The sequence below is a fragment of the Syngnathus floridae genome, chromosome 21 (genome assembly GCF_059516105.1).
Source record: "Syngnathus floridae isolate MCC-2025c chromosome 21, RoL_Sflo_1.0, whole genome shotgun sequence".
Lineage (NCBI taxonomy): Eukaryota > Metazoa > Chordata > Actinopteri > Syngnathiformes > Syngnathidae > Syngnathus > Syngnathus floridae.
In genome coordinates this window covers 7928207-7933634 of record NC_142433.1, presented here as the reverse complement: position 1 = coordinate 7933634, position 5428 = coordinate 7928207, and positions in this window count along the sequence as shown.

Below are 5428 nucleotides of genomic sequence, written 5' to 3'. Positions count from 1 at the left end.
CTCTGTTGTTGTGGCATGCATCTTTTAAAACAAAACTTTAGGGATGTAACTGAAATTATTGTAGGTCATCCTAAAAAATTAAATTCCAACAATTGGGCAATTCAATAGAGCAACTCAAAAATCAAAAACATCTCAAACCAAACAAATTGTCTTCATTTCAAAAGGTTTTAGCAGCCATACCTGTGGTGTGGTTTTAAAAGAAATGTACCAATCATTTTCAATTTTGTCTTTAAAAAACAAATTTAGGTTAAAAATTTGGCAGAAATATTTTTTAAGTCTAGAGCAGGGGTGGGCAATTAATTTTTACAAGGGGCCATATGAAAAACCTGAGTTGTGTCAGAGGGCCACACCTACGATAACTTAAACCTGCTCAATTTTCTTCCATTGTAAAATGCACTAAATTATTTATTTTAAATAGCTGGTACTGGTAATTAGAAGAATACAATTATTCTGTTTATATTTATATTAAGCTATGTGAAATTGTGGTGTACAGGTCAAATAAAAAACAATCATTAATCAGTACAATTTATACTTCTTTAACTTTTCCTCAAATGACAAAGCCGCTGCATCTCTGGGTGTGAAGTTTGAACATAAGTCCTTGTTGGGCTTGTAGTTTTGCTAGCAATGCATCAGCCTCTGTTGCTCGCTGTTTATCAGACAGATGTACTTTTTCTCATGCTTGGTCGTGTAGTGACGACTCAAATTATATTCTTTAAACACAGCGACCTGTGTACCACAAATCAGGCACACAGCTTTACCTTTCATTTCTGTAAAGAAATACTTGGCAGTCCATGTCTTGTTGAAAACACAGCACTCCTTGTCAACTTTTCTTTTCTGAGGGTCAGCACACATTTCGAGGGCAGCATTACTTCGCACTGTTCACCTTCACGCACAGCTCACATACACGTACGCTACACGGAAGTGCGGCGCCTTTCAAAATAAAAGCAAAACAGTTGTATTGCACGCACGGCACTGATTATTTTTTTTTTTTAAATTAAGTTGTAATCAAATATAATTTACGATTGGCCTCATGCGGGCCGGACAGGAATGCACAAAGGGCCGGACGTGGCCCGCGGGCCGTATTTTGCCCAGGTCTGGTCTGGTCTAGAGACATACATACACTTTCTTGCCTGTTCTTATTCCAGCTTCATTTATTCCTACTTGAAAGCAACAAATGAAGCATCTTGTCTTTGTGACGCAACATCTTCGAACGCCTCCCTGCTTTTCTCCGGGCAGGAAAAAAACAAAATAACTGCGCCACATTCCTCCGCTCAAAGCTCATTTGGAGCGTCTTATCGCCGCCTGACAGACACTCCAACAAATGAACGAAGAGGTCGCGGCAGTGGCCGATAAGGACGCCCAAATGGATTTTCCCTCAACAACTGCCTTGCCTTTGCAGCAAGCGTGATAAGCAGGCGAAGCGTGCCATCAACTGCCTTTGAAAAGAAGAAGGGTTAGGGTCAGAAGTTACCAAATACCCACCTATAAATGGCCTTAAATTAACCTATGGGGGAGGGGGGGTAATGCCTTACATCTAATAAACTAGCTTTGAATCTACTGCAGAGGGGGCAACAAAGCATTTGAATGACAAACATCCTACTTTCTAATAAACAATTAGCTTTTAATAAATTCCTGCCCTCGTGCCATTATTGTTCTTCCCTTTGTTCGCCCCCACCCCATCCCTCGAGTCAGCGAAAGACTCACACTGCCCCCTAGCGGCTTTCTAGTGGCCCTGCACCGTCAATAATGCAGAAAGGCTCTTCACAGCTGACCGACGCCGGACTTTATTTTTATGCTAGCAGGACTGCTGGGCAGCAGTCATCACTTTGACACGTCTGAGACTGAAACTGATGCTTGAGGAGAACATTTTAGCAGACAAGCCGTCTGGAAATTGATGCAAACAAAAAGTCACAATTATGCTCTGTCGCTCGCCGCTTCAATTCTAATCAATTAAGGCCTCGACCTTCTCTTTTTTCACTTTTCTTTTTTGTCTCTCTGCTCTGAGATTTCTCATGCAGTTCGCACGGGCTGTACGGCTCCCCTGCTGTTAACCAGTCAAAAGCCATTCGTTTCTGGCTTTGTAATTAAAGGCCTACGCTCATTCGACACGCGCACCGCCAGCCCCCGCAAGCGTGGAAGGGAAATTCATCCATCCATCCATCTTTCGCTTATCCGGGATCGAGTCGCGGGGGCAGCAGCTTTAGGAGGGACTCCCAGACTTTCCTCTCCCCAGCCACTTCATCCAGCTCATCCCGGGAGATCCCAAGACGTTCCTAGGCCAGCTGAGAGACATAGTCTCTCCAGCGCGTCCTGGGTCGTCCACGGGGTCTCCTACCGGTGGGACATACCCGGAACACCTCCCCGGGGAGGCGTCCAGGAGGCATCCTGATGAGATGCCCGAGCGACCTCATCTGGCTCCTCTCAACGTGGAGGAGCAGCGGCTCTACTCCAAGTCTCTCCCGGATGACCGAGCTTCTCACCCTATTTCTAAGGGAGAGCCCGGACATCCTGCGTAGGAAACTCATTTCGGCCGCTTGTATCCTGGATCTCGTTCTTTCGGTCACGACCCATAGCTCTTGACCATAGGTGAGGGTAGGAGCTTTGCCTTTTGGCTCAGCTCTCTCTTCACCACGACAGACCGGTACATAGTCCGCATTACTGCAGACGCTGCACCGATCCGCCTGTCGATCTCGCGCTCCATCCTGCCCTCACTCGTGAACAAGACCCCAAGATACTTCAACTCCTCCACTTGGGGCAGGATCTCATCCCCGATCGGGACAGGGCATTCCAACCTTTTCCGACCAAGGACCATGGACTCGGATTTGGAGGTGCTGGCCCTCATCCCGACCGCTTCACACTCGGCTGCGAACCGCTCCAGTGAGAGCTGGAGATCACGACTTGAAGAAGCCAACAGCACCACGTCATCTGCAAAAAGCAGAGACGCAATGCTGAGGTCCCCAAACCGGACACCCTCAACGCCTCGGCTGCGCCTAGAAATTCTGTCCATAAAAAATATGAACAGAATCAGGGACAAAGGGTAGCCTTGGCGGAGTCCAACCCTCACTGGGAACGACTGCGACTTACTGCCGGAAATGCAGACCAAACTCTGACATCCGTGATAGAGGGACCGAACCGTCCTTATCAGTTGGCTCGGCACCCCGCACTCCCGAAGCACCCTCCACAGAACTTCCCGAGGGACATGGTCGAACACCTTCTACAAGTCCACAAAACACATGTGGACTGGTTGAGCGAACTCCCATGCCCCCTCGAGGATCCTGCCGAGGGTGTAGAGCTGGTCCACTGTTCCACGGCCAGGACAAAAGCCACACTGCTCCTCCTGAATCTGAGGTTCGACCTCCCGATGGACCCTCCTCTCCAGCACCCCTGAATAGACCTTACCAGGGAGGCTGAGGAGTGTGATTCCTCTGTAGTTGGAAAACACCCTTCGGTCCCCCTTCTTAAAGAGGGGAACCACCACCCCGGACTGCCTATCCAGAGGTACCGTCTCTAATGTCCACGCGATGTTGCAGAGGCGTGTCAGCCAGGACAGCCCCACAACATCCAGAGCCTTTAAAAAACTCCGGGTCGATCTCATCCACTCCTGGGGCCTTGCCCCCGAGGAGTTTTTTAACTACCTCAATGACTTCAACCCCAGAGATTGGAGAGTCCACCTCAGAGTCTCCAGGCCCTGTTTCCACAATGGAAGGCGTGTCGGTGGACTTGAGGAGGTTTTTGAAGTATTCTCCCCACCAACTCATGACGTCCTGAGTCGAGATCAGTAGCACGCCATCGCCACTGTAAACAGTGTTGACAGTGCACTGCTTCCCCCTCCTGAGACGCCGGATGGTGGACCAGAATCTCCTCGAAGCCGTCCGGAAGTCATTCTCCATGGCCTCGCCAAACTTTTTGCCTCAGCAACCGCCGAAGCCGCATTCCGCTTGGCCATCCGGTACCTGTCAGCTGCCTCCACAGTCCCACAGGCCAAAACGGCCCGATAGGACTCCTTCTTCAGCTTGACGGCATCCCTTACCGCCGGCGTCCACCAGTGGGTTCGGGGATTGCCGCCACGACAGGCACCGACCACCTTACGCTCCGGTCGGCCGCCTCAACAATGGAGGTGCGGAACATGGTCCACTCGGACTCAATGTCCCCCGCCCCCTCCGGGACGTAGGAAAAGCTCTGCCGGAGGTGGGAGTTGAAGCTCTTCCTGACAGGGGATTCTGCGAGACGTTCCCAGAAGACCCTCACAGAGTTTTTGGGTCTGCCAGGTCGGACCGGCATCTTCCCCCACCATCAGAGACAACCCACCACGGTGGTGATCACTTGACAACTTCACCCCTCTCTTCACCCAAGTGTCATGCGGCCGCAAATCCGATGACACGACTACAAAGTCGATCATCGAACTGCGGCCTAGGGTGTCCTGGTGCCAAGTGCACACATGGACACCCTTATGTTTGAACATGGTGTTCATTATTGACAATCCGTGTCGAGCACAGAAGTCCAATAATAGAACACCACTCGGGTTTAGATCGGGGGTGCCGTTCCTCTCAATCACGCCCTTCCAGGTCTCACTGTCATTGCCCACGTGAGCATTGAAGTCACCCAGTAGAACAATAGAGTCCCCGGAAGGAGCGCTCTCCAGCACTTGTTCTAAGGACCCCAAAAAAGGTGGGTACTCTGAGTTGCTGTTCGGTGCATCGGCACAAACAACAGTCAGGACCCCGTCCCCCCACCCGAAGGCGGAGGGAGGCTACCCTCTCGTTCACTGGAGTGAACCCCAATGTGCAGGCGCCCAGCCAGGGGGCAATAAGCAATGCCCACACCTGCTCGACGCCTCTCACCGTGGGCAACTCCAGAGTGGAAGAGAGTCCAGGACCTCTCGAGAGGGCTTTTAACCAGAGCCGAAACTATGTGTGGAGGCAAGTCCGACTATGTCTAGTTGGAACTTTTCTGCCTCACACACCAGCTCGGGCTCCTTTCCAGCCGGAGAGGTGACCTTCCATGTCCCAAGAGCCAACTTCTGCAGCCGGGGATCGGACCGCCAAGGTCCCTGCCTTTGGCCGCCGCCCAGCTCGCTTTGACCCGACCCCTTTGGCCCCTCCCACAGGTGGTGAGCCCATGGGAAAGGGAAATTCATTCATCCAGAAATTAATTGGCACATGTACTTTCTGTTTATTTTGTTTCCAATTTTGTAACGCAAATCTGAGCGCACTGGCACTCCATTTTTGGTGCACTCTGAATTTCAAAATCGAACGCACTGAATGTCCAAACGGTCACATGCAATGAACGTGAGCGGAACACGCTCTTCCTCTCTACAAAAGTAGTGCACGGGCCGAACGCGATGTCCGAGTGAGAAGACGGGGCGAAATAGCACTCCTCAAGCCTTACATTGAAATCCAATCAGAGAAAAATGCACAGTCTCTCTAAA